The 9,140-nt window shown below is 44.1% G+C and overlaps 1 long non-coding RNA gene across 1 annotated transcript; it reads left to right on the top strand.

The window, feature by feature from the left end:
• Window positions 1–929: 929 nt before the first annotated feature.
• LOC114148352 (uncharacterized) lies at window positions 930–4,978 on the top strand. Its single transcript, XR_003596257.1, has 3 exons — window positions 930–940; window positions 1,447–1,449; window positions 4,885–4,978. It is a non-coding gene; the product is annotated as an uncharacterized LOC114148352 (long non-coding RNA).
• The last annotated feature ends 4,162 nt before the right edge of the window (window positions 4,979–9,140 follow it).

Genomic DNA, 9,140 nt, shown 5'->3' with positions numbered 1-9,140 from the left:
GCACAGAAGCACATCATCAAGCTTGAAGAGGAAGCTGGAATTGTGAATTTCCCTCTGGGGCTAATAAAGTCCATTCATTCAAACCAATTCCACCTGCAAGATAACTACTCCACCCACCCCAGACGTGGACTCGTCTTTTTTCTTCTTGAGACCAGGTGCCCTGAAATAACTTTGTTTCTGGCACAAGCCAAGCTGCATTTCCTAAATGCCTCCTGATCTGGGCTGGGTCTGCCCAGTGAAACTCCCCGTTCTGCTCTTTCCTCCAGTCTCTACGCTACCTTCACAATCCATCCACTCTCTCTTCATGTCCCAGTTCTCTCTCCTTTGCTCTGCTTTCTTTACCCTCTATCCCTCTTCTTCCCTCTGTCGCCTTAGGAAAAATTTAGCACCAACTGACAGTCTGATTTAGACCCAGCACCAAGCGCCCATCTCTCTCCTCCTCTCTCAGTCGGTCTCTTCCTCTCTATTTCTCTCTGGAGAGAGGGAGTCACACATAAATCTCTGCTGTATCCATCTATTACCTTATACATTTAAGCCCTGACCCAATTCCTCCCTGTCTCCAATGTGTCAGTAGGTCTGGGATATAGTGGTCCTACAATAGACTGTCTCTCTCCTGCTAATCCAAACTAAGTCTTTTCTGTATTTTATGGTTAATAATTTAACATGCACGATCTCATATTACCTCATACCACTGAAGTCATGAAACAATTTTTTCTCTCTCTCTCTCTCTCCCTGGAGGAATTCACATGCAGTGTCTAATCGTGCATGCAAGTTTAAGATGATGACTATTTAAGGGATATATCACTATTAGCCGCACTGGAAATTGTAACATCAGCACTCTGGTTCGACAGTAAAATAAAAAAAAAGGAGAGGTAAAGGCTTTAACAGGTTATCATAATTCTAATTTATTAAACTCACTCTTCTTTAGAGAAAAAACAATGTGCCTTGACTTAGATTCTTATGAGTCATTTAGCATTAATATGGGACAAAGACATTGTTAGACCCCTGAAACAGCTCAGTGTGAACATTAAAGTACTGAATGCTCAGGTTTGGAAATATCTTTATACCTCTTAAAACTTTTTGTGTTTTGTCACATTGCTGTCATAATTTTTTATGTATTTTATTGGATGGACAATCTCAAAGTGTAATAATGCACAATTGTTTAACCCGTTACACTGCTCCTCTTGAAGACAAGTATGCCCACAGCATGATGGTGTTCAAGATAATTTAACAAACCTATTAAATCACACAAAGCTGGATGCACTTTTATCATTGACGTAGCTACTGGCACCAGATTTAATTTTGGTGCATCAGAGTGAAAGGGGATGAATACAAAAGGATGCCACAATTTTTAGGATTTCCTTTTGTAAGAGAGAAAACGAAAACTACAGAGCCATTTTTCTCCTACCTCACATATTATTGACAGTTTTTTCGTGTGCTGAAAAGTGTGTTAAAACTTGCAAAATGTGAAAACATTCAAGAGAAGCTAATACTTTTGCAAGGCACTGCAACACCTTAACACACCAGCTAATATCCGTTGTGTCTTAATGTGATCTTTCACGCGAGAAAGCATATCCAATATGGAGTGACAGGACTACAAATTACAATAAACAAGAAACCACTTAAGAAAAGGTTGATGGCCCAGGAGGTGACATTGTTTTCATCACAGGAGAAACAAAGAGACAGGATGTTTGGTCCTGTCTGCTTCAGCTTCAGCAGGCGGTAAACAAATTCACTCAAAGTGAAATTAGACTGTCGCTGTGAGAAGTGGATAATGTTTCATCAGTCGCCAACGGCAGCTTTCGTAGGTGGAGGTGAAGTAAAATAGTAGACATAAGGAAACGGTAGGTATCAGTGTTTGAGTGCGGTCAACGAGGCCGATACTGGTCCCTCAAACTGAGCATGGGTCCCAGGTTGACTTGGGATTGGATTGGTACATCCCTACCAGGAACAAGAGGAAGAATGCATTTCTTTTTGACAGGTTTTTTTTTAAATATGCGTTACAATTTGTTCGTACTCTTCAGCACAGGATCAAAGTTTAATGGTAAAAGTTTTCACTGACAAAAGGAAGAGAACACCCACCGTGTTCAGTTCAGAAACGAGCAAATGCAAACTATCTCATGCTTAAGTGGAGGTGTGTAAAAAATACCAAAAATAAATAAATAAATAAATTTTCTGAAATCATTAGAAAGGTTTCGTGTTATGGACCTGCTTAAGATAGAGATAATTGTCTTGTGATTGGCCCATACCTGGAATAGATATTTGCTTAACTTAGACAAGTTTAGCTGTTGTCTGAAATTAAAGTCTTATAGTGATATGCTTGCAAAAAAGTTGATGTCTCCGGTAAGAATGTCAGTCCTCCTTACATTTTAAATCCTTTCAATTCAATTAAAACTGTCATTATGTATGAGGAAATACTAACTCCTCCACCCTTTCCCTGTAGTCATATTGCCATCTGCAGAAAAAACACTGTTCTGCCAGGAACAACCAAATCAAACCAGGTGGGTCTTAGCGCTGTCAGTCAGGCTCGTGTACGTGCTACTCAATGTGCTAATTATGGAGAAACAACTTATCATTACAGGAATACTGCTAATCCACTGTAGCCTAGTAGAGAGCAAAGGGGAAGCTGTGAGCAGCACGTACAGGTAGGTTGATTGACAACGCCAAGACCCTCCTCTTAACCGCGATTGGTTGTTTCTGACAGAGCGGTGTATTTCTGCAGAAGGCAGTAGGTCTACAGTATAAAAGCTTTTTTTTAATCAAAGTTACATACTGCAGCTTTAAGGTTCAGTTTATATACCAAGACAAAGGTTGTTTTTTGGAAATTGGAAGGAAGAACAGAGAGCAACTTAAACAGATAAATGAACAGCTTTAAGCTGCAGCCGAAGGGGATGGAGTCGACTGAAACTGGCCTTTGAGTGGATGTGGTGAGCTGTAATGTGTTTACAGTATCACTGAATAGAGCCCATAGGTGTTTGCTTTGATTTCTCCGTTTGAAATACTGACGTTGACATAAATGTGACTTTTCAGAGTTCATGTTGGAGGTTAAGTATAATCTAAGTGGTTGGGGGTGATATTCAGTGGGCCTTCTGAACTCTGAGGGAACGTGCAGACGGGGGTTTGAAGGTCAGTGAATTAGAGAAAGAAACAGGTCGGTGGGGACAGAATGACATTTGGATTGGAGAAAGCTCGGGAGAAGAAAGGCAATAAAAGTGAGAAAAGAAGAGGGGGAAGAAAGATGCAGAGAGGAAGACCTGACACCTTTCTTAAGGCTTGTATCTAAAATGTCAAGGCTGGTCGTTTATACCACAGAGAGAGCAATTGTAAAGTTGGTTAATGACCTTCTCAACAATGCGGATTAAAGGAAGTAACTTAATTCAACCCGTAATCAACTGAGATGAAATAAAAGATTTGTATATTTCCAATTACATCTTTTGACCTGTGAAATATCGATCAGGTGAATCTGTGAGAGGGAGACCAGGTTTGTTGGCCCAGTTTAAAATCAATCACTGATTATTGGTTATTTGCTGTGATGCATTTGTGAACAAACCCAATTCAAACACAAAGATTACACCATATTGTAGCCATGGTAACGCAACAATCAAACTATCAAGATGATTCTTTAAACCTTTACAAAGTAAACGTCCTAATTAAATCCTAAATGTACTATTTATTTTTCTCAGCTGAATGCATTAAATAAAATGTAATAACATTGTCATTCTCTATAAATGATGCTACAGGTTTAGATCTACAGTCTGTGTTACAATTAAACCATTTCTAGGGGCCCCTGAATGTCTGGAGGCCCCTGAATGGCCCCTACCAGCAGCTATTGAGTTTTCTTTGCCTTGATATCCCAGTCTTATAATTCTAGATCTAGAAGTTTAACATGAAACTATTATATAGAGTTAACCCTTTTGAGCTTTTTGATCTATAAATCAGTCTGCAGCCAGGTTGTTCTAGAGGTTAAATAGATATTATTAGGGCTTAATTAGTAAAATGGCAGCAAATTTTCTTATTTCATAACTTCATAACCTTTGACCTTCTCTCCTCTGGTCTGTTTAACAGCTACAGTCTCAGATCAGCTCAGATCTCCAGGACTGTCAGCAGCAGAAACAGAAACTTTATACCTGTTGGGGAAAATATAGACTAGATTTGCTTTGCATTTCCCCACATGATGGCAATGATACAGTAGGAACCAATTAGATTCTTGATTAATATGGGTTGTTGCTATGTTGTTGTACGGAGTTTTTGTTCAATGTGCCCCTTTTTTAAATTTGAGCCCCGGCCCCTCCATAGGTCTCTGCACGGCCCTGACCCGGAGCAACAGAACCACCAACATTGAAACACCAAAATGATGAAACATCCATCAGTCAGACAGGAAATCTTGATTTACAATCAATCAATCAATTGAGTAATAAATCAACAAATTTATGGTTAATAAAAACATTTATTCTAACATGATTGGACTGCAGTGAACATTAAACTCGTCCCAGCAGGCAGGTCAGGATTTTGTTTCTGTTTACCCAGCAGGTAAATCACCTGACTGGAATAAACCTGAAAACATCCAGATTTTTATTAATATGTCAGATAAAAAAATGCAAAAAAAATCTAAATTATTACATCTTAATTATTCTGAAGAAACCTGGTGGAGAAAAGCGCCGATCAAAACAAACAATACTAGTAATAATAATAATAATAACAATAATAATAATCAATGATAATAAGTGTGAATTTGATTCTTCCGGTTTAAATTATTTTATCACCAGATTAAATGACAAAATCTGATAAATGTGTGAGTGAGGAAGAGGAGGAGTGTGGAGGGGCGCAGGCTGCTCTACCTGGGCCTGCGGCGCCAAGATCTGATTGGATGCTGGGAGAGACCAGTGTGTTCAAGTTGTGCTAAAAGCAGTTAGCCTGTCAGAAAGCTATGCTAGCCTAAAATAGCCTCAATGCTAAACATGTAGCATCTAATGCAAATGTTAGCATTTATAATCACATTTCTACAGAAGAAATTGTGAAGATAAACGGATAGAAAAACATTTTGAACCCGAAGAACAGATTAAAAATGATAATTATCTTTGTTGTTTATTTCTATGACTTGTGATGTAAAGCACCAAGAACTGCCTTGTTGCTGAAATGTGCCATAAAACAGGCTTTATACATGAATCCTAGACTTGAATTTACTACCTATTTTTACTATCACTACAATATTTTTACTCCATCCATCCATCCATCCATCCATCCATCCACCCACCCACCCATCCATGGTTGGGTTGGGTTGGAGGTAGGGTCTTAAAAAGGGAGGCACAGACTTCCCTCTCCCCGGCCACTTCTTCCAGCTCTTCCGGGGGAATCCCGAGGCGTTCCCAGGCCAGCCGAGAGACATAGTCCCTCCAGCGTGTCCTGGGTCTTCCCCGGGGCCTCCTCCTGGTGGGACGAGCCCGGAACACCTCACCAGGGAGGCGTCCAGGAGGCATCCTGACCAGATGCCCAAGCCACCTCAACTGGCTCCTCTCGATGTGAAGGAGCAGCGGCTCTACTCTGAGTCCCTCCCGGATGACTGAGCTTCTCACCCTATCTCTAAGGGAGAGCCCAGCCACCCTACGGAGAAAACCCATTTCGGCCGCTTGTATCTGTGATCTCGTTCTATCGGTCATGACCCAAAGCTCATGACCATAGATGAGGGTGGGAACGTAGATCGACCGGTAAATCGAGAGCTTCGCTTTTTGACTCAGCTCTCTCTTCACCACGACAGACCGGTACAGCGCCCGCTTGACGGCAGACGTTGCCCCAATCCGCTTGTCGATCTCCAGCTCCCTTCTTCTCCCTCAATCGTGAACAAGATCTCGAGATACTTGAACTCCTCCACTTGGGGCAGGACACCTCCTACTCCCACCCCTCCACCCCCGACCCGGAGAAGGCACTCTACCCTTTTCTGGCTGAAGACCATGGACTCGGATTTGGAGGCACTGATCCTCATCCCGGCCGCTTCACACTCGGCTGCAAACCGCTTCAGCGAGAGCCTCCACCCTCCTCTCCAAGACCCCTGAATAGACCTTGCCAGGAAGGTTTAAGAGTGTGACACTCCTGTAATTGGAGCACACCCTCCGGTCCCCCTTTTTGAACAGGGGGACCACCACCCCAATCTGCCAATCCAGGGGATCTGCCCCCGATGTCCATGCAATATTGCAGAGTTGCGTCAGCCAACACAACCCTACAACATTCAGAGCCTTAAGGAACTCCGGACGAATCTCATCCACCCCCGGGGCCCTGCCACCGAGGAGCTTTTTAACCACCTCGGCGACCTCGTCCCCAGAAATTGAAGAGCCCAACCCAGAGTCCTCAGGCTCAGCTTCCTCAATGGAAGGCCTTCCGATTTTCCGCCTCCTGGTGCTCCCTCTGATTCTCCCTCGTCGCCTCCAGGTGGTCCCAAGGCTCCCTCGTCGCCTCCAGGTGGTCCCAAGGCTCCCTCGTCGCCTCCAGGTGGTCCCAGGGCTCCCTCGTCGCCTCCAGGTGGTCCCAAGGCTCCCTCGTCGCCTCCAGGTGGTCCCAAGGCTCCCTCGTCGCCTCCAGGTGGTCCCATGGCTCCCTCGACGCCTCCAGGTGGTCCCAGGGCTCCCTCGTCGCCTCCAGGTGGTCCCAGGGCTCCCTCGACAACTCCAGGTGGTCCCAGGGCTCCCTCGTCGCCTCCAGGTGGTCCGGCCCCTGCGCCGACATTGTCCGCCGGACCGGCCTTCAGGGATGCGCCTCCTGCGCCACCAACGTTGCCCCCTTGCTGGATGGATGGATAGTTTTGGCCCCACTTGGAGAACATTCAATCCCCATGAAGACATAAGAGCCAAGGCTGGGTTCCCGAAGCTGCGGCAGCGGTTTGACACCCCCTATACCTTCTGGGCTAATTTACCCACCGACCTGCAGCTTAGGAAGCCCAGAAACACCTTCCTGAGCAGATGGATTACCACAGCAAGGGGCAGCCATCTTGCTGTGGCAATCCACATTTTAGAAAATTAAAGAAATGTTTTAATCACACCTTAGCAGAATATAGAGACCAATTAACTAAAGTCGTGATTTTAGACTGTGGCAGGAAGCCGGAGTACCCGGAGAGAAACCTGCAAACAGAAAACTACTTTTTGAAGAGAGGGGGCAAAGGTCAACTAGACAAGCCAAATAAACCAACAGTCATTTTTTTTGGACTCTGGGAGGAAGTCGGAGAGAACCCACTAATGCACTTGGAAAAAATGCAAACCCCATAAAGACAGAAGAATCCTGGCAGGAATTCAGACCCAGGCAAATGTCTTATTCAAAGAAAAGAAATGTTTTAATCACACCTGAGCACAATTTAGAGGCCAATTAACTAAACAATCTTAATTTCAGACTGTGGCAGGAAGCCGGAGCACCCGGAGAGAAACCTGCAAACAGGAAACCTGTCAAATCTTTTTAACTTTCAATCCCATAATTTCATTTAACTGAACACATCAAGATAAATGTTCAGTCCCAGTCAGATTTCTCCAGCCTCAAATGGTCAATAATAATCTGTTCTGGGATTTTTTTATCTTCCGAATTCGTTATTTTTAGCTCCTCTCCAAAAGCTCCTTGATCATGTTGAAGAGGAGGGGCTGGAGAAACCGTAACGTCAGGTGTGACTTCATTTCTTACCTTTTCCCAAAGACATCCGCCGGTTGTTCCTTGCCGTTGAAACGCCTTTCCAAAACTAGCTGCTGCCGTCGTCCAGACAGACCTGGGACACACTTTGGTCCGCTACCTTCTCCTAACCCGACATCGCCACTTTTGCAAGGTCCCAATGAAACGAGAGCGTTTCCTCCAGCGTTGAGGGAGAAAACGTCTCTCTCTGGCACCGAGAAGAGCATTAGAAATGCTCCTTCGGGCCGTGCTCCATCGGGCCCTTGCCGTGGCAATCCATCTGCTCCACCAGGTGTTTCTGGGCTCCCTCAGCTGCAGGTCGGTGGGTAAATTAGCCCAGAAGTTGTAGGGGGTGTTAAACCGCTGCCGCAGCTTTGGGAACCTTTCAAGGATCAAGTCAATGATGAAAAACTTGATCCCTACAGAAATACCTAGGATAAAACCCAGCAGCTGGTATGGCAACACGCATGAGAAGATCAAAACCAGCCAAAGTCCCACGTAGATCTTTACTGTGGGCTCTGGCCGGACCCAAATGCACAGATTTTTGATCTTCTCAAGCGTGTCGGCCATGTTTCCAAAAAGCTCCTGGGTTTTCTGAGCAGAATTGAAAGCCAAGTGAACCATCTGTAAGACACTTGTGCCTTTCAGATGTTCCCCTGGCTCACACATGTCGGGTATGATGCTCCTCGTGATCCTCCAGCCTTTGGAAATTAGATAATTTATGGAAAGTTGGAGAATCAAGAGGAGCACGATGGAGGAAAATGTCCAGCTAAACCACACTGTGCACATGTACAGACAGAAAAAACAGGCTGTCATGTACACAGAGCGCCAGCTGGACAAAGCAGACAGGTTTTTAAAAAGGTGTGCCACAGGTCTGAAGTCTCGTTCAAAGCGTCTCATGTTCTTCGTTATCTTTATGGGGCTTAGTGGGTCCTCCCTCTCCACAATCGCCTTTGGATGAAGATGGAAGTTATCCAAAAATGTTCTAAAACGATCACTAATCTTCATTTTGGCTTCTGGTCTCTGAAAACTGTTTGGGCTCAATGTTGGAGCGCAACACATTAAATCTTTAGAACTTCTTTGATCTATTGTGATGTACATGATGTCATCTATGACCTCATCAGTGAGCTCACTGGACTTCTGGGGCAAGGTCTTGCTTCTGATCGTTGCTATGGAAACGATAAGAACAGTTCTGAATGAGTCAAGCTGAAATAATGACTAAATACTTAAATATTAAGTAATATTTTTTATTTAACATGAAGACATTAACAGTAGATTTCTACATGATTGAATTTTTGCGTTTGTGGTTTTCTGTACATGCTGTGGTATAAGTGGTTGTGTATTCCAACCCTGACTGGTTTCGATGGAGCGTGGCGGCGTGGCAAAGTGACCTGTAACGCCATTGCCATATGTTTGGCTCTAGATTCCACATGTTTCGACCGAGCTGCACCAAACTTGGCAAGAGTGATCCTGGTTGGATGCCTGGTGATCCTATATCG

The sequence above is a fragment of the Xiphophorus couchianus genome, chromosome 7 (assembly GCF_001444195.1).
Source record: "Xiphophorus couchianus chromosome 7, X_couchianus-1.0, whole genome shotgun sequence".
In the NCBI taxonomy this organism is placed as follows: Eukaryota; Metazoa; Chordata; class Actinopteri; order Cyprinodontiformes; family Poeciliidae; genus Xiphophorus; species Xiphophorus couchianus.
Note: the sequence above shows the minus strand (reverse complement) of the source record. Positions and strands in the feature narration are given on the sequence as shown.